Source organism: Chelonoidis abingdonii, chromosome 2 (assembly GCF_003597395.2).
Source record: "Chelonoidis abingdonii isolate Lonesome George chromosome 2, CheloAbing_2.0, whole genome shotgun sequence".
In the NCBI taxonomy this organism is placed as follows: domain Eukaryota; kingdom Metazoa; phylum Chordata; order Testudines; family Testudinidae; genus Chelonoidis; species Chelonoidis abingdonii.
The window spans coordinates 39,353,899-39,374,674 of record NC_133770.1 but is presented as its reverse complement, the minus strand read 5'-3'; the positions used below and the strand labels follow the sequence as shown (position 1 = coordinate 39,374,674).

The 20,776-nt window shown below is 41.4% G+C and overlaps 1 non-coding gene across 1 annotated transcript; it reads right to left on the bottom strand.

Annotated features, from left to right (window-relative positions):
* Positions 1 to 11,228: 11,228 nt before the first annotated feature.
* On the bottom strand, positions 11,229 to 11,302 carry TRNAN-GUU (transfer RNA asparagine (anticodon GUU)). Its single transcript has one exon. It is a non-coding gene; the product is annotated as a tRNA-Asn (tRNA).
* Positions 11,303 to 20,776: the final 9,474 nt, after the last annotated feature.

The following is a 20,776-nucleotide window of genomic DNA, read 5'->3' as shown; positions in this document are numbered from 1 at the left end:
TGAATCACCTGACCTAAGCCAGAAAAACTGTAAAAAACATGTACTGAAAAGCACTGGGGAAAAGGCTAAGCAGCCAGGGCAGTTGTCTGTTTTGCTATTGAAATGGTTAAACTGAGACTATATACTGTATAAAACGAATGTGACATTTGTTAGACCAGTACCACAGGAGCTAAATATTTTCACTCTTTTCAGGCTCATCAGCAAATGGTTTTAAAGGCTCAGGATTTGACAGGTTTCACATCTGACATCTTTGAATGGCAGCACAGCTAAAGTGGGCTTTATGCCTTTCAGTGCTTCCCTACTGACCCAGATCCTACGGGATGCCTAGACAGCCCCAGAACCTTTACTTCTATACTTGCTCCCCTGTATTTATTGTGTAGTAATTAATTAGTATTATTATTTATATACTGCCAAAAGTGTCAAGGCACATTACAGACAAATATGGTCATACGGTCTCTGCCCCAAATAGTTTACAATCTAAAGACCATTTTAAACTACTACCTGCAATCCTAGAGATGATCCACCTTAGTGCCACTTAGAGACAGGCTTATCATTACTGAAACTGAGTATACCACTGTGAATGTCCTTTTCCTTTGATGGTTGCTGACTGTGAATTAGCAATTATATGGCCAAATCCTGCTCATTTTACATTTCCTAGTAAAGACAGTGAGAGTAAGACAAGAAGGTTTCAAACCATAGGTAATAATCACAGAATCATAGAAATACAGGGCTGGAAGGGATGTCCAGAGGTCATCTACTCCATCCCTCAGCACCAAGGAAGAACCAAGTATACCTAGGCCATCCCTGACAGGTGTTTGTCTAACTGTTCTTAAATACTTGCTGTGACTGGGTTTCCACAACCTCCCTTGGCAACCTATTCCAGTATTTAACTATCCTTGTAAGTAGAAAGATTTTCCTAACATCTAACCTAAATCTCCCTTGCTGCAGATTAAGCCCATTACTTTTTTGGAACACTTAACAGCCCTTAACATATCTGAAGATTTATCAGGTTCCCTCTTAGTCTTCTTTTCTCAGGACTGAACATGCTCAGTTTTTTTAACCTTTCCTCATAGGTCAGCTTTTCTAAACATTTTATCGTTTTTGTTATTCTCCTCCGGCCTCTCTCCGGTTTGTCCACATCTTTCTTAAAAGTGTGGCACTTAAAACTGTACACAGTACTCCAGGTGAGGCCTCACCAATGCAGAGTAGAAAAGTGTCTTACATATGACACTGTTTTAATACCTGCAGAATGATACTAACCCTTTTTTCAACTGCATTACATTGTTGGCTGATGTTCAATTTGTGATCCACTATACTCCCAGATCCTTTACTACCTAGCCAGTTATTCCCCATTTTGTATGTGTGCATTTGATTCGATTTTGCATTTCATAATGCTCAAAGAAAAAATTATTTTCTCAGGACATTTCCACACTGGGTCTTACACCTCCCAAAAGTAAGTATAATAAAGAATGGTAAAAATGGATCTGGCTGCAGGAGCCTTGTCTATGCTATAGTTTCTACCAGTGCTCCAGTGGCATTTTTGTCAAGTTTCCTAGACTAGACATGGCTTAATATCCTCACTTTAGTACTCGGCTTCAGTATTCTGCTTTCCCCACATTTGTAGATCTCCCACTGATGTCAAAACGAAGTCCACAAAAGTTTGGAGAGCAGAATACTGATGTTGCATATGGTACCCTGTGGAGCAGTGGCTCTTAACCTTTCCAGACTACTGTACTCATTTAGGAGTCTGATTTGTCTTGCGTACCTCCAGTTTCATCCCACTTAAAAACTACTTGCTTACAAAATCAGACATAAAAATACAAAAGTGTCACAGCCACACTATGACTGAAAAATTGCTTAATTACTCATTTTTACCATATACACCTCTACCCCAATATAACGCAACCTGCTATAACATGAATTTGGATATAATGCAGTAAAGCAGTGCTCCAGGGGGGTGGGGCTGCGCACTCCGGCGGATCAGAGTAAGTTCAATATAACGCAGTTTCACCTATAACACAGTAAGATATTTTGGCTCCTGAGGACAGCATTAAATCAGGGTAGAGGTGTAATTATAAAATAAATCAGTTGGAATATAAATACTGTTCTTACATTTCAATGTATAGTATTTAAAATAATATAAAAAGGTCATTCTCTGTATGAAATTTTAGTTTGTACTGACTTTATTAGAGCTTTTATTGTAGTCTGTTGTAAAACTAGGCAAATATCTAGATGTGCTGATGTACCCCCGGAAGGCCTCAGTGTACCCACAGGGGTACATGTACCCCTGGTTGAGAATCACTGTGCTAGACCCTCTAACAACACCAGCAAGTTCCAGTCAAGCCCAGCCCAGCCCCCAGTAGTCTCATTTGAGGCTGCTGAAATCATTAAAAATGTTATTAACATCTACTAGCCAAATGAATCTTCCATATCTCTTACAAATTCTTCCACTAAAAATATTTCCAAAGGCAAGCTAATAGGCCACAACGGTTCTTTTAGCACTGCCTCTACTTGGAAATTAAAAAAACAACTGGCCAACAGGTAATTTGTACAATTCCTTTAAATCTTGAAAACTGACCTATTCATTGTCTAATAATAAATCTTTATCACAGCTAGTCTTATCTTCTTTCTGCAATAAATTCCAAATTATTATATTTCCAACCAATTTATCTGAGACTTGCAGTGGCAACAGTAGTAAAGAAGGCACTAGGTCTTGAAATTAAAAAGGGAAAGATCTAGGTTATATATATATATATGAAAATAGAGAAGGAAATTAGATAATGGAACAAGCTTATACAGAAGGGGTTTGAGGCTTCATGCTAGAGAGGTGCAAGGATAGGCTAGAGTGGTGTTTCTCAATCTGTGGCACTGACCTCTGGGGAAGATTCAAACTCTTCGGCTACGTCTACACTACAGGATAAATTCGAATTAGCTTAAACCAATTTTATAAAACAGATATTATAAAGTCGATTGTGCGGGTCCACACTAGGCACATTAATTCGGTGGAGTGCGTCCGTGGTCCAAGGCTAGCATCGATTTCTGGAGCGGTGCACTGTGGGTAGCTACTGTAAAATAATGAGGCCAATAACGTCGTTTTGCATCCACACTAACCCTAATCCGATATAGTAATATCGATTTCAGCGTTACTCCTCTCGTTTTGTAGTACAAAAATCGATTTTAAGAGCCCTTTAAATCGATATAAAAAGCAGTGTAGTGTGGACGGGTGCAGCGTTAAATTGATTTAACGCTGTTAAAATCGGTTTAACTGTGTAGTGTAGACCAGGCCTTCCACATGAGACTCAAAGGAGATTAAGGAAAATGAAGGAGAAAAAGAACAGTTTTCCTTTTTAGTTTAAGGCTTGCAAAAATCAGACCCCACCAATGAATGCTGAATACTGGAGCCAGGTGAATACCACAAAACATTTTCTGCTAATGTTGGCTTGAATATAATACTGAATTTGCACCAACTTTATTTCAGCCTCTTATTATTATGTTTATTTAACAGTTATATTTTGGTAGCACCTAAAGACCACAAACAAGTTAAGCCCCATTGTACTAGACTCTGTGTTTATTTTCCCACAATATACTAGCAGCTACTTACCAGTAGCAATGTTCACAGAAACAGCACATTTCACATGAATCATAGAGCATATTTGTGGAAAGTACATTTTTGGAGTTGTAAATGGTGAGTATTAACATCTGAGTCTCAGAATATTCAGCTCATCCAATCAGGGAACAGATATGGTACCATGTGAACTGTGTGTCCAATTAAAACTAGCCAACACAGTCTGAAATTTGAATAATAACTACTTTAACTATTTAACAATTAACTGTTCCCAAGCAATCTATAGTAGACAGAGAAATATTCTGAGAAATAATTGGCAAATAATTTAAATAACAAATATGAAAAAATAAAGTGTTTGCAGATAATTTGTGGGCAGAAAAGGTGGCTAACTGATGATAGTACGTACAGGTTTTATATCAGTATCAGTTTAGAAACACCTTTATAGTGGTATAACTACATCCACACTAAGGAGTTGCATCAGTATGACTACATTGTTTTCCAAATCAATATAGTTAAATTGGTACAAAAACTATATATATACAAGCCTTCAGTCTATTGAATAAATTATTTGTTACCAATTATATGCCCAGCTCTATGAAATACTTAATAGAGGGTCCTTGTCTGCTGAACCCAAAGTGGAAATGACCCAGCAAAAAAGCAAAACGAGGAAGCTACCCTATCTAGATAATTCAAATGTGCTGTTCAATATTTACCACTAGAGCCTCAGATCTTTGTGGATTTGCAGACTGTGCCTGGCCCCTGTGCAGGGTATGTAGGTGGAAGAATTCCTGCACCTTTGTTTCTCTCCCTTGTGCAACCATGCATGGCTAGGCACAATCTAGCTCTCAGGCTTTTTTTTTTTAATCAAAGTTTATGATGACAGTGAGGCAGTATAGCATATAACAGGGAGAAAAAAAATTGATCATGCCACACAAAAATGGGAATGGGGTAAATACCTTTTTTCAAATGTACAAAATCATTATTGTTATATAGACAAATAACATTATTCTGTTTTTCTTCTCCTGTTTATATATTTCTTTCACACAACATTTGCCCTTACAATCATCATAAAAAAAATCATGTTTTTCCTTGGCTGCTTTGATCATTGTGTCTCTGTCCTTCAGGTCTGACAAACAAAGTATAAGAAGAATACTTCCTTAGTCCTTTTCTGCACTCTGCTTCCTCCCTGGAATCCTAAATACCTTTCCCACGTAAATCGGATTCTCAGCGACATTTCAATGCAGAAGCTTAACCTTCCTACAAATCCAGTGATGACTTTCCTCTCTGGGCCCAACAACAATCCCACAACTTGCAACATTATTCAGTCTAATTAAGATCTTCATATTTTCTAGATTACAATACAACAATTTGTTTGCCTTTAACAAAACAAGTGTTTATGTTTTTAGAATGAGAGCTGTCTTTTAACACATTTTGCACCAAGAAATCCGTGTTTGCTTTTCCAGGTTATCTATTCTAGCTTGTGCATTTGTCTTCTTATAAGACATGTTTTCAATTTTTGCATCTAAGTACCTATCACTTGTATTTTATCAATTTTGCTCCCTGTATTTTCCGAAATTATTTTTCTCCCGTGGTTTCTGCTTGCTTATGTTTTATAAAGTCATGAGCACTTTGCTTGATTTTATAGAGCCTTTCACCCACAGGCTCTCAAAAAATTAATGAAATCTCACAATACTCCTTTGAAAGAGTTGAAAAATATTTTGATGGGGGGAAATAAGGCACAAAGAGGTGAAGGTAAAAATTTCCACATCTGTGTGCCTAAACGTATACAACTAAATCCATACTTAGGCACTTAACATAAGTAATCTGATTTTTAGAATCCAGCTTTTGAAAATCTTTGAAAAAATCAGATCACTTAGGAGCTTAGCTTTAGACAACCAAGTTTGCATATTTTGGCCTGCGTGGTTTGCTCAAGATTACAATTAGTCAGTGGCAAAGTCAGAACAAAATCCAGCAATCCTTATGTCCAGTCCTATTTTTTAATCTGTAGACAACACCCTTCAACTGTCTAGTCTAGCACTCCCTCTTTTAGCTCCCATTAGCATATTTCTCTACATTGTTCCTGCCAAGCTTATCCACAGAGGGAGTAGGTCCAAGGTAAGTAAACAGTAACCAGCAAAATGAAGAAAAAAAATTCACATGGAACAAGCCCCTGTGAGCCCTCTGTAGTGTCTTAACTTCTGACTTCTCTCTGTTCCCACCAACACCCCCTTGGTTCCTGCCTATCTCCAATGTTGGTTGTTTTTAATAATTTATTCCTTTAAATATGCAAAGGCCTGAATCCACAGTTGAGATTAACCGCCTTCAAAATCTTAGTTTAAAAAAGGAAACTACTTTTCAGTTACAAGGGGAAAAAAAAAGCACCTAAAACCACTAAGCTGTACATATTTTACTTTTCTCCCCTGCAGTTTAAAAAACAACTTGAATAGCTACTTTTGAATTTTAGTAAAAAGGAAAAAAAATCTTGAGGACCTTCTATGCTTAATTTTAGCCCAGAGTGATTTTTTTTACGGTCAACTGATGAATTCCTAAAAATAATGGTTCATATCACGAATACCCACACAAACCTCTAACCAAGGACCTGACCCAATTTCCAATTAAATAAATAGGAATCCTTTCTTTGACTTCAGTGAGAGCTGGATCAGGCCTCATAAAAGCAACAACATGTTGTTATTATTAAAAGTGAAAAATTGTAACAACTGTGTTCTTGGTAAACATATAAAGTTGCTTGTTTATACTGAATGAGTCCTAACAATGTTTTTTGTGGTACTGCATGTGACTTGTATGTACTGATGCAAACAAATCAATATAAATCATGTGAAAAAATTAGAGATACTAATTTTCAGATCATACTATTCATATTATTATGATTATTTATTACGATTTTATATATATATATAATAAGATGTGGCATTCCATCTAGTTTCACTGCCTCATGCCAGCTGGATTCTGGGAGATGGATGGTATTAGAAATAGAAGGATACAGTAAAGTTAACTATGCTGTTTCCCTCCAACATCCATTTTGTTCCCAAGAAACACTTGCCAGAGATTAAAATATTCAAGATGGCTGTTTTCTGCACCCTTTTAGGGAGCTCTTGTTTTTCATGATTCAAACCTTTCAGATCTTCTTCTTTGTTCAGTCTATGAATATTTTATTCCACATCTAATCTGCCTCTCAAATAATTAGATATTGGCAAAAGTTCAAAAGAGTTACTTAAAATATACTTTTTAGGTTATAAATTGATATACCTTTTATTGTGCTATTTTGATCAGAGGTCTAATCTAATGTGGTTTTAAACACGGTATGTTGCCTAAGTAAGACACACACAGCCATTTAGTGGACCCACACGATGAAGGGTACAGTAGTTCAGATTTAATGATACATTAAGCACACCGCAATATTCTTTTTATTTCAGAGAAATCACGTATAATATCCATTGAATATGATTGTCAGCGGCTGTCTTTGTGGTTCAAATCTTAGGCCCAATCCCCAGGTCTGGACTGCCTCCTGGAGATCCATGAGTGCGGGTCAGGGGGTGCTCCCAGTGCCTGTCTCCCCGTTTCGCAGCAGTCCGGAGGGGGGGCGCAGAGTAATCTCCCGTCCCCGGCACCGCGTGGGCGCCCCTCTGTGGGTGCTCAGCGCGCAGGGGGGCTCCGTGGGGCGGGAGGGGGCGATGACGGGACCAGGGCTGCTCTGTACCACACCACCCCCCTCCTCGGCACCTGGATTCCCTGCCGAAAGCCCCTGGCTCCCCTCCACCCCTGCTACGGAGCAGCTGCAGGGAGGCTCGGCCAATGGCAACGCAGCCCTAGCGGGAGCCCGCTGCCGGGGGAGGGGGCGGTGGAGCAGGATGCTGCTGGGGCCGTGCGGAAGGAGGGTTCCGGGGGCCCGGTGGGGCGAGGCCTGCACAGCCCGCACCTCCCCGAACGAGGCTCGGCGAGTGAGGGGAGCCTGGCAGTGTCCTGCCCGCCTTAGGTCCCTCCCGCGGCGTTGTCTGGGGGAAGGAGCAGAGTGGCCTTGGGTGTCCCCTCGGGCTGCACCCCCCGGGGCAATCGCAGTTTGGCCGAGCCGGGAATGAATAGGGAGCAAGCTCAGGATTTGGCTGCCCATGACAGGGTTTATTACAGCGCCAACCCAGTGCCTTGCGTGGGGGTGGGGGAGCTGCGCTCGCCGGTTACAATAGCGGTGCAAACACCGCAGGAACCAGACTCGAGCCAGCGAAAAGCGATCGGGGCGTGTAACAACCAGCCCTGCGCGAGCTCTGCGCCCCCAATCACTCAAGCGATTAACGCGGAAGCCAGACAAACTGCTGTTGGGTCACTTCTGCAAATGCCGTGAATAGAAAGGAATGCGGAGGGGAGCATGGGGGGCAGCAGACAACACGGAAGGGGTTTTGTGTGTGTGGAGGGGCGGGGGGATTACGGCAGAGATCAGCAGGTGGGGAAAGAAGGGTTTATAGGATGGCCCTGACAAGTTCCCGAAGGAAAAACTGAAGGTGGGCAGGATGAGAGATCAACGTAGAGCAGTATCAATACAAACCGACCAGTTGTCCACTGAACTTTGTTTTCTGCTGTCCCGTCTGAGCCATCAGTGTGTCTTCATTAAAGTCTCCCGATAATCACGTGTGTGCGCACGGATAGATAGAACAGATTAGATTAGTGTCTATTATTGCAAAAATTGTGTAACAATATAATAGACAGTTGAGAGATTCTCTTGCCTTCAGTATTGTGTCATTCTCCTTTCTTTTCAACATTTCAACAGTTCATTTCAAACCTTCAACCGTTTCAATAAAGTATCAGAGCAGACAGATACATAAGGTGATGCTGGAATTTAAATACATTTATTTTTGTTATGGATAAGGTCACTTCGCTTGTATCAAGTCTTTCTTATAAAAATTATCAGACATTACTACTAGGTATATTTATATGACAGTATTTCTTCTCAATTGAATTTGAATAAAATTTATTCATTTAGGAAACATTTAAAACAAATTAAAATGTGCTCTTTTCATCCTTGATAAGGGGAAGCTTCACTGATCAATAAATATATTTTGCTTCCCTCTTACATGGGTTCTACTCCCTCCCAAAAAAACATTTTCCAGATTTCTCTCCCCTCCCCCACAATACACCCTTGATTTTAATTAGCTGGTGGGCAGATGGGTTGGGGTACTCTTGTGAACGGAAGCAGTGCATAAACTTGAATGCACACGCTTTGTAGCTACCTTTATAAAATTAGTTTTACTAAGTATTGCCTACCTATCTAGTTGTACAGTTATACAAATCAAAGGCATTTGAAATATCTTTTTTCTGTGTATAATACACATATACATAAGGACAATTATGCTATACTGGCTAAATATGTTTCAACATTTTTTCTATAGACACATTTACTCAACACAATGTACTAACTGAGGCAGGATTTGCAGTCCATGAGATAAAATAACAATACACATATATCAAAGGTATTCTGTGACTTACTGTAGAAAACAATACGTGTTTTATGGTTTCATTTTCCTTCCCCTTGTTAGTTTTGTAGGTCTTAACTTAGGAGTTAAGGTTGTATAAAACCTTAACTCCTAAGTTATTGCTACCACTCTGTCTTTCTATAAATGCTGCCATAGCTGCACACATTCACATTTCAAGAGTTGTGATTGTGTGTAAACCTTTCATGCCTAAGTAGCATACGAAAATAATGTACAAATCCAAACAATATATGTATATATATACTTAAATCTCTATTCACATACCCGGCTTTTGCCAAATGCAGTTAATATAATGCCACAGGGCTTGATCCTTTTCTGTAAATAATGTGCAACAAGAAGAAGAATAACATTTATTCAAATGATTATTAAAATAATAATACCACTATTGGGTAGGAATTATTTATAAATAAAACGTCAGCTATAATTGCTTGGTACTGCAGTGAAACATGTTTATACTGTTGCCTCCACATGACCTGTGGGTGCCAATTTTTCAAAATGGTTTGCTGAAATTTAAAAGACTTAAAAGAGAGAAAACAAAGCCAGCAAATTGCTGTAGAGATATTTTAACGTTTTTGACTGCATTCCTTTTTAATTGATTTTTCAATTTTTAAAAAATACAGTTTTGTCAACAGCTAATCCAGCAAGCCAGGGCCATATCTTGTCACCACTGGAGAGTTGCAAGTCTATCTATTTCATGACATGACTTTTGAGAAAACTGTATGTTTTTATTTAAAACAGACACACTGAAAAGAAAGATCTGTGAAGTACAACTTTACCGGGGAAGTAGGTAATTCTTAATATTAATTCTGTTGTCTATAAATTGTAAGTAGATCATACCAGACTTTGCAGAAGCTGATCTCGAAAACAGCCGTATTTGCACCCAGTGAAAAACTTCTTTGAATCAGGTCACGGGCTAATATATGGCAAAGGTGCCAACTCCTAACTGATACGTTTAGGTGAAGCTTCGAACGTAATTGCTTTTAACATTCATTTATGCAAAACACTTTACACGGCCAGTTGAAGGCTGATGAGCTGGTGCTCAAGGAGAGAAGAAAACGGGCCTGAAAATAGCTGCAGCTCCGGTATAAAACGTGTAGCGGGGATTCAAACGTATTCTAGGGGAGTTTAACAAACCTACAGCTGCTGCTGGGGGACTGTCCAGACCGATTTCAAATGCTCCTGCGGAGACATTTGCAGCTGAAAGTGAATTTGGCTCGACTTTCCTATCGACCCTCTTATGTAAGATGTTTCCTTGGCATCTTCGCGTCTTGCTCCCCCTCCCTGCTGGTTATTTAAGCACGTAGTTTAAATACTGTAAAATGTTGCTGCTGCCTTCGTAGAGCGTCCAGATCTATTATTATTAACTTTGATAATAAATAATAATCCCTTTTGCAACTGGATTTTTTTCCCCTTAGAGCTTCGGCTCCAGTGCACATTATTCGGCTGTAACAGGCCAGCCACAAGACTGACTTAAATGTAACGTTTCCTGAAGCCCCGATCCTAATGACTCATGATCAGTTCTTTATCCGTTACTATCAGTGTCAGACATTTACAGAGGATTTTCTTGTCCTCTTTCAGATCGGACTGGAGCGGTAAATAAACTGCTCCCCACCCACCCCCAGCTCCGGGGCAGAGTTTGTTGCAGGGAATTTGAGACGCTGGACGCTCGGGGCTCACGGAAAAGCAGCTGAAGTGGAGCCGGGGGGATCAGGCAAAACCTGGGGATGGTGGTGGGGAAACCGGGTAGCAGCGGAGCTGGGAGGGGAAGCAGGAGAGCGGGAGCCCTGCAAGGAGGTGGGGATCAGCGGGGTGCTGGAGGGAGGAGGCTGAGATTGGGGGGAAGAGGGGTAGGGAGGGGTCCCCTCAGCGCCCCCCGGGGGAGCGCGGCAGGGCGGGTGCTCCTCTGCAGCAACGAAGGGCGGGGAGTCTTTGCCCGGCAGAAGGTGTGGGGCGATCGAGGCCGGGGATCCCCAGGGATGGTGCGGGACGGCAAATAATCGTCTCTGCCGCTAGGGCGCCTGCTGCAGCCCAGGGAACTCCTTCGCCTGCTGAGGGGGCGCCCCGCTCTGGAACACAGGGTCGGCTGCTGCGCCGCGGGCTCTAATGGAGCCCCCTTCACCTGTACAAAAAGGCGGCTCTTGCGGTGAGGCAAAACACAACTGCGTCCCTGGGTGGGCTCGAACCACCAACCTTTCGGTTAACAGCCGAACGCGCTAACCGATTGCGCCACAGAGACTTCGATGGAAAAAGAGGTTCCCAGAAAAGCTGATAAGTCTCTGACATCATCATCAGGCAATGTTCTATCTCGGTTTTCTATAAAATAATGTGTGCAGAATTTAAATAAACACAAGCTTCGACTGTTAAATCTAGTCACATTAAATTACTTGGTAGGGAGAAAGGGAGGGTATTATAGGGTTCCTTTTTGTACGAAATCTGTAAGAGTTGAGTTATTTCTAAGCTCCCCATTTAAGGGAACATTCTTTTGCTGGGAAATAAAGTCATATATCCCAGTGAGTTAACCATAGATTTTTACTTCCATTACTGATTCATCCATTATGCATATACATCCAAAAGCTATTCCTGACTAGCATTCCAAATGTGCTTCATTAGAGCTTTTACTAGTGTGATTTAATTGACGGGATTCTCGAAAAGGCAGGATTTTATTAGATGTACATTTTTGTTTTAATGTAGTGGTCAGAAACGCCAGTGAAAGGGAAAGCTACCACTTCCGTATTTTACATATTGCATTATTAACCAAATCCATAGCAGATATCCTGGGATAAATCCACATCTACACCTTCCTAGTGTGAGACCTACACCTCTAAACCACTCTTGAAGTTTTTCCTTATCTTCACTCACCCCTTTAAGGCTTTGCCTGGGGGCAAACCTGTCTCTGTCCAAGTAAAACTAGAGCTAGTCAGCAGAGTCACCAAGCAGGGATATTAGGTAATAACTTACCTCCCTGCAGAGTTTGTGCACTTCCAGTGCTCCCAGTTTCTGGCTATCTAGGAGCCAGAAAGATTCCTGAGGCACCTAGTGCAACTCCTATTTAAATTAATGGGAGTCTCTCCCTTTACCTGATGAGAGTTGGATTAGGCCATGAGTTTGCATTCCCAGGAATGGTCAGCTCTCAAAATGTTTGCGATATCCTGTAATTTTTGTGTGTTTAGCACTGAAGTCATGGAATGGTATCTGGTTCTATGCTCTGTACTGCCATCACCCACTGTGTGACCTTGGGCAAATCACTTAACTTCTGTGTCGCAGAATCCTCATTTACAAAAGAGGCACTTTTTCAAAGGGCTTTGAGAACTTTGGCTAAAAATGCTAATAAGTGCAGTGACTATTACTGTAATATACTCTGTTCCTCAGTGTACGATTTCACACGCTTGGTACTTTTCTTGGTAGCACCTTTCACACATCTTTATGGCATTAGGAGAGTGGAGAGAGAGAGATAGGGATGATACCCAGGCCCCAAACAGCATTTAAAATAATCTTTTAAAATGAATTCTTTTTAGGGTGCCTTGCACCCTGCCAAGTGCTTTCCTGCTTGTGATAAATGGGGTAGTCTCAGTGTGAAGAACATTGGTTGTGGTTCTCTACATGTCTGAGTCCCATCAGCTCTCCATCACCCTGCTGTGCATAGTAACATGCACAAACACACACAGCAAAGACCAGAACAGCAGAGGTAGCATATCAGGACCCCAGTTCACGAAAATACTTGAGCACGTGCCTAACTTTAGGTGCTAGTACTCTCATTGACTTCCGTGGGACAATGCAAGTGCTTAAAGTTAGGCATGGGCCTAAGTAACTTACTGAATTCAGGCCTAGGATAGCCTCAGGACCAGCATGGTACTAATCAGTAATTTGGGAGTGCTTTTGAGCCTTGTTCCCGTTGGTTTACATACATGTTTTCCTTTACACACATGGGTAGCCCACTGAGTTCAATGGACATACATAAGCTGTTAGAAGATTGGAGTGTTGGTGCTTGCATGTAAGAGAGAGATGATGTGGAAAGTGGGAAGAAATTGGGTATTGTTTAAACGGACCTTACACACACCCTATACCCTCGGTCAAAAAAATGCAGTTTGATGATGTAGAAAACTGAGAAAAAGCTTCCCATGTAATTTCAGCAGTATGGTGGCTGGAAGTCAGAGGGCTCTCCCAATTACACAACAAAATTACCAAATTACTAAGTTTCTACACTTTTTCTTGGGAAGCGTCCTTTCTGAAATTTGCTTTAGATGTATACAGACCTAAAAGTGTAATTTATCATTCTATACATCATTTTCTGAAAGCTAGCTACTTTCAGGGTGCCATCCATTCTAGAGCCCAGCTAAACAGCCTTCTAGACATTGCAAATGTGGGAACATCCACGTCCATGTCTTCCAAAACATATTAATTGATTATTCTGGAGTTGAAGCTGGGAGATACAGCTTCATGCTACAGGGTTTCTTGCACCTTACCATGAAATATCTGATGCTGGCCACTCTCAGGCCTGGTCTAAATTGGAGGGGAGGCGGGGGAGTAGGGGAGATCAATCTAAGTTACGCAACTTCAGCTACATGAATAACGTAGCTGAAGCTGACATACTTAGATCTACTCACTGCGGTGTCTTCACTGCGGTGAGTCAACTGCTGCTGCTCCTCTGTCGACTCGGCCTGTGCCTCTCACGGCAGTGGAATATAGGAGTCGACAGGAGAGCACTCAGGGGTCGATTTATTGCTTCTAGACTAGATACGATAAACTGACCCCCCTCTGGATCGATTGCTGCCTGCTGATCTGAGCAGGTAGTATAGACATATCCTTAGTGAACTAGATGGGCCACTGGTCTAATTCAATACAGCAATTACTATGTTTCTAGGACAAAAAATAATCAAAGACTGATTTCCCTCTGGGAATCCCATGAGCCAACTTTTATTTTTACAGAGCTGCCTACAACAAACCATAGAAAAGTGTGGTTCCAAAAGAGAGATTAAAAACTGAGGAGGATTAAAGAGCAAGCTGGTTTTCTGACTGAGGAAAAGGTTTTTATTCCCCTAGTAAAATGTATTTGTGAATGGCATCCAAAGTCTGCATTTTTATCTGTATTATTTTAAATAAACATTGGTTAGCCATGAATTTTGAAAATAATTTAATACATGTTGGGTCTTTATTAGCTATTCCTAATCGCAGGGTATTTAGTAACATCAGAAGTCAATCGTTGTTTGGAATGTTTCAGAGAGTCATCATTTATAGGAAGGAAAAATGGGGTAAGCTGCATGGTTCTGGATCACAAGGTTCAGTCAATACCATGTGACAGCCATTCAATGACAGAGAGTATGTGAACTGAGTTGGTCGTCTCAGCCCAGTTCTTTCCTAATAGTCAAGGGTCAACATCACAGAACAATCACCACTACTGGCCATAATTCACAGCCTGGGCACCAATCTCAGCTGAGGGGCCAAGGACTGAATGAGAGAGAACTATCCACTTACTTAGGTGTGATCTCATCTGAGGCACAATAAGTAAGAAAGTAAAGGGAGTTTGCATTGCCACTCCTTGTAATGTACCTGTCCTGTGGATAATGTGAGAACTTCAGTCTTTAGAATTGTCCATCTAGCACCTTTCACAAGCACTAAAAGAAATTCCTCAAATTTAGAAAAGCATTTGAAAAAAGTGAAGAAGAGTAAAAACTGTCACTAGTACAAAAAGTATGTATCATGCCAGTGATGGCTACACTGATGTAGCTTCCACATGTCTCACACACAATTCTGATTGTCAGTCCTTAGAAAGGGTAATCCTTGTCTTCGCAGTTTTGTAGAACTCCATCTACTTTTATCACTTCTTGATCTACAAATTGCTTCAGAACTATGAGAGGCAAAGGGGAGACGTTATTCTTTTCTGTTTAATATTTGGAAGCTTTATTTTTTGAGAATCCACTTGCTGCTGCTCCCCCTCTGCGCTCCCACCTCACCTCCGCGCAAACACTCAAGAGTTCCAAATGACTATTCTTTTTGACAATCCTGAGATAAATTTGGCTTCAGGTTTATAAGTAGTATTGAAGAGAAATGTACCAGAATTATTTTGCTAGATTCCCTTATTTCCAAGAAAATGGCTTACTGTCTTTGTTTCTACACCTCACCACAGAGCTCAATAAAGAAAGATCATAAAGCTGAAATCTGTCATCCTTTTGGCTGGAACATTGTGTCTTCCTATTTCTTTTTCTTTTTTTCTATTAGGGGCCTCAATGTGTAGGTAGAAACTGCCATAAAACCAAAGAATTTTATATACAGAAGGAGTTAAAAAGGGAATCTCCTGTGGTTTGCAACAAATCCTAAATTTGCAACACTGCTATTATCACTAAGTTTCTTACTGGAGCTCGAATAGCTCTTGAAATATAATTAATGCTGAATATTGTTGAGATAAATGAGTCTGATGCTACTCAACTTTAGTGCAGCCGCTACTGACTGAGTGTTTCATGGAACACAGAGGGAGGCAGACAAATTCCTAGATTCTACACTCCCAGAGGCAGCAAAGCTTTTCCAAGGTTCCTGGTGGTCCAGCATTCTGAGGTTCAATATCCAAAAATTGGCTGCATCTAGGAAAGTAGGCTTATTCAGGACAGCACCTAAGCATGTACTGAAGTCTAATTAGGAATAGATCACAGTTTACAGTAGGATTTTCTTAAATTCATAATGCTAGGAGGACAAATTCTAAAGCAGATTCAAACATATAAATCTTTTAAAATCTCTCAATTTGAAGAAAATAAGTGGATTTGTTCCCTTATTGTACTTGTCACTCTGCTCAATAGATAGCCCAAAGTGAATTAAAAATATAAAGAGAAAAGTCACTTTTTCCTAAATGGTTGATTGCCTGGCATTTAGTCCAGGATGAGCATCTACATCTACCTTTTGGAAAGCCTCTAAAATTGGGTTGCTGGTTGGTTTCTGTCTGGCTGAGCCAGGATATGTTGGGTGGTAAAATAAGCATCACTACCATTCCTCTCTATTTCCCCTCATTATAAGTAACATCCTTCAATATGGACTGCCTGACACAAATGCTGTGTGATCTCCCATTTTGGCTGTACCTTACTTACATCATGCATGCCAAATCATAAGAGTCCAGTTACATAATGTTATAGACAGGAGCGGCGTCAGGGTTTTTGGCGCCCTAGATGGGGGTCCTTCCGCGCTTCCGGTCGTTGGTGGCAATTCTGCGGCGGGGGGGTCCTTCTGCACTCCCGGTCTTTGGGGCACTTCAGCAGCGGGTCCCGGAGCGAGTGAAGGACCCACTGCAGAATTGCCGATGACGACCCAGAGTGCCGAAGGACCTCCTGCTGCTGAATTGCCGCCGCAGGCGGCAAAATGCCACCCTCCCAAATCCTGGTGCCCTAGGCAACCGCCTAGGTCGCCTAAATGGAAGTGCTGGCCCTGGTTATAGATGCTAATCAACCCTACGTATTTTAAGAGTCCTACTCAGATTTTTTTCTATGTTTACCGTGTTTTAGGACAGGTCTTCATCCAAAGTGTCCCAAAATTTGAATCTTAATAGACCAAGGAACAATATCCCCACAATTTCAGCATTGCCAAAAATTCTAAAAGATTCAGTGCATTGAAGAGTCTATAGATAGAGTCCCAAATCCTTAATAAACTAATTCCCAAAAGCATCTACTTCAGCTCCAGTACTTCCTTGACAAGTGGTCATATTAATCAATTTTACATCTATCTTTATGTCAAAATTAAGCAACATGGCTAAGAGCATTAGGGGAAGAAGCAGATAGCCCTATTCACTATAGATATTTCCAACTAGTGTCTTAAATCTATTTAAGGGTGTTTTCTGCTAGCTCAAAAATTTTGGTAATCCAGCCAACAATCTCAAGGAATTTAAGATGGCAAGTCTAATTAACATGATGGGCCCTTTCCTGAGGCCTTTGCTTGATAAGGCAATTTAAGAGAGGAGACTAACATCAAATTCAGGTGTTAATGCTTCTTTATGGGCATATTTACACCCTTATGTGGTTCCTGCACTGCATATCAAAGGCGTTTTCGAAGGAGGTCTCTGTATAATCTGACACACAGAGTCTAAAGAAGCACACTAAGGACTCTGTATATTTTAGGCCTTTTGGGTTGCCTACAGTTCTTTGATAATGGAGTTCAGCTGTCAAAACTTGGGGCCCAAACTTTCATTTAATCCAAGCTTCCACCATGAAAAGAATCTTGAACTACTTGGGGTTAGCCCTGGCATCATTCTGCCTGAATCCTCTCTCCCTGAGAAGCAGTGCTAAGAAGCTCCTTTCCCTCACTGTCTACCTCAGTTGTCACTTGTAACACTGGAGGGATCCTGGTGAACTGCAGGACAGCATGAAATCTGATAGCCTGAACCTGCAAGAAAATATTGCTTCCCATGGTTAGTGCAGAAATGCTGTGACTCAGGAAGTGTAATTTCTTCCCCAAAAGGATTCTTTAAAAGGTATTTAGAGTGCCCAGACAAAAGCAAGAGCCTATGCCTGCTTCTGCTTTGTGATGTGGGAAAGGAGTCAAGCACCAAATGTCTGTTGGACTAGGAAAAGGGGATCCAGACCAGACATGCCAAACCTGCAGGAAAATAAAACAGAAGTTGGGCTTGGTTTCGGCTTAAATTGGCTTGTGAGTTGCTTGTTGCCTAATTTTTGACTTTGGGCTTGTTTGGCTTGTAGCTTGTTGCTTCTTTTTCTTTTCTTCTTTTTTTTTTTGATCGGCTCCTGGCAAGCAGGGGCAAGGGGAAGAAGAGAGTCAGGGATGCATAGCGGGCCCACCACAGTCCCAGACTGCATACCTGGAGGACCTAGTCATATAGAGTGTTGGGTTTCTAAGGGTTTGGCTTGTTTTGGCCTTGTTTTGAAATGGGATTATCTTGATTTTTGGCTTATTGTGAAAGTTGGGATGCTTATTTACCGCATGAAAGTTGGCAGTGATCCAGACCTATATATTTGAATTAAATAAGTCAGTATAGGCCCTTTAAGCCACGGAACCTGAGATGAAAATACATCTTGCCAATCCAATGAATGAAAACATCAGAATAAAACCAATGTGAAGATAGCATCCAAACATCTTCTCATGTTTCTGAGAGGTACAGATGCTATGGAAGTGGAGGCCCAAAGCATATCTATATATAAAAGTGAGATTGATGGTCTTCTCAGTGGTAGGAAGGATAGGGGACAAAAACGGGAGGTGGGTGCAGAGTAACAACAGAAGACATTTATATTTAAAACCATTAAATGGAGGACCAAAAACAACTTTACCTTCTTATGATTCTTGGAATTAAAATGAATCCTGCTTTATGATGACTTAACATATGTAGGGATTTGTGGAGACATTCTAAGTTAGATCTACAGGCACAGAGATTTAGGCAGTGAGGTAACAAGACTAAAGAAGTGATTTCCTTCTTCTGTGCTTTTGTCTTGGAGCAAATAAAGAGATAATGAATGAACAATAAATTTCTGGATCTTAAAATTGAATGTATCTATCTGTGACATTCGATATCTTGGGGGGGCACCCTGTAATCCCCATATTCCTCATTTACATATGATTGTGATCTTGCATATAAAGTATGCCTTGTAAGGTATCAGAGGAAAGGTTATGATCTGCTGAAAGTAATTTATCTATTCACATATGTATATCGCTTCCATAGAGGAGTGTAGGAACAACAATTGTCTTGTACACCTGGATCTTGGTGTCCTGCCATTGGTCGTGGTATGTGAAAATGCATCGGAGAAATTTCCCAAAGAAAGCACTTGCGCACTGGATTCTGTGCTGAATCTCACTGTCAATTTTTGCATTTTGAGAAAGTTGGCTACTGAGGTAGCAAAAGTGCTCATCTGTCTCCAAAGTCTGACCCTTGATGGTGATTTGTGGTGGGTCACGTGCAAGGCCTGAAGCAGGTTGATAGAGCACTTTAGACTTCTCAATATTGAGTGAGAGTAACCTATCAAGGGCATCTCAAGGGTTTGGAGAGGTATCACCAACGATGCCTCCGGAATTATGGTGATGCCAACGATGCCTTCGTGTCAAGTGTCAAGATCACCGCACTAACACCGGCATCTTCACTGAAGCCAAGGATTGAAGCAATGATCCTCATGCACCAACTTCACTGGGCTGGACATTGTATGTGGATGCTAGACTCAAGCCTCAAGCTTGTTGTAGCTTGTTGCTTCTTTTTTATGATTGGCTCCCAGCTAGGGGGGACAAGCAGGGGTAAGTTGGGGAGAGAATCAGGGGTGCACAATGGGGCCATCACAGTCCCAGACTGCACGCTAGGGGGATCTAGTCACATAGAGTGTTGGTGTTCTTAGGGATTGGCTTGGTTTTGACTTTATTTTGAAACGAGATTATCTTGATTTTTGGCTTATTGTGAAAGTCGGGGTGCTTATTTACCGTGTGAAAGTTGGCAACTGTGACAGTGACCTCATGTGGGCCCTTTTCTCCTGACCCCACCAATGCTACAAGCAACAAAGACAGAGAAGAAGACTGAAGACTCCAACAGAGGAGACTGGCCTAGATTTAAGGGACAAATCTGCAATATCCAGTGGGGCGAGAAAAACTGCTTAATCTAGTTGCTGCCCAGTCTACTAGGGTTGAGAGTTTAGATAGCATGCTTATCTTTTATTTCTTTTGGTAACTAACTCTGACTTTTTGCCTATCACTAATATCACTTAAAATCTATCTGAGTTTGTTTGAAGTATGTGGCAAATCTGCTCAGGTTCTCCAAAGTCTGATGTATATCCACTTTCCACTGATGAAGCTGTGAACCAATTAACAAATTAGCACTACTTATCTTGAGGAGTGCAAGATGGTATATTCCTGGGGTACAGGGCTGGGAGCTGGAGGGGATTTGGCTCTAAGGCCTTTCTCAGTGTGATTCATGAGTGGCTCTGGGTGCATTCATGCAATCTATCTGGGTGTGGGGCTCCACATGCTGTTGTGCTGAGTGATAACAGTGGCTGGAGGGGTTTGCTGCTGGTCACTAGCAAGGCACTGTGAGATATAGCCCAGGCTGGAGAGAGTTAAGGGGGCACAGCAGTCCCACAGTTCCAAGCTGCACCCCGGGGATCCTATCACACTGTCTGTCTTTAGTGACTGCTCCTGGAGAAAGAGGAAAAGAGAAAGAGAAGGGTGCAGACAACGAAAGAAAGAAAGAAAATAAAGACAGAAGGGAAAAAAGAACAGAAAGAGAACCAAGAGAAAAACAGCAAAGGGAAAGTGAATTTGAAAATTACAGGAAGTATAATATTAAGATCAATTTTCAGCAGTATCATATTCTTGCTTCTTTGGATTTTTTTCCAGTGGAAATGTGCCATTTTTGCAGCTTTAGAAGCCTCTGGTGGGATTGATGGCAAAAGGAGAGAATACAGAGGGAATTAGCTTCTCTTAATACCCCAGTTACTGCTGCTCTCTTGGATGGTGGAGTCTCTGCTAAGGCAAAAGAACAGACAAGGTATCTATTGATTTACTCACAGTCCAGCCTCCCCTTCTCCCTTCTCTTGGCCCCTGGCTTCTCAGATCTTTCTATAAAACTTTTAATAGTGGGGAACCCCAGGCTCAGGGCAGCACTGCAGTCATTCATTAATGTCTACCTAGCGAACAAATAACTCTTTAGCTGCACCCTAGGTGTCCAGCTTGCTTTGTGCCTGGAGGGGAATTTGTAATCGAAACAGGGAAGCGCAGGAGCAAGGGGAAAAATGGGCTATAATAACCT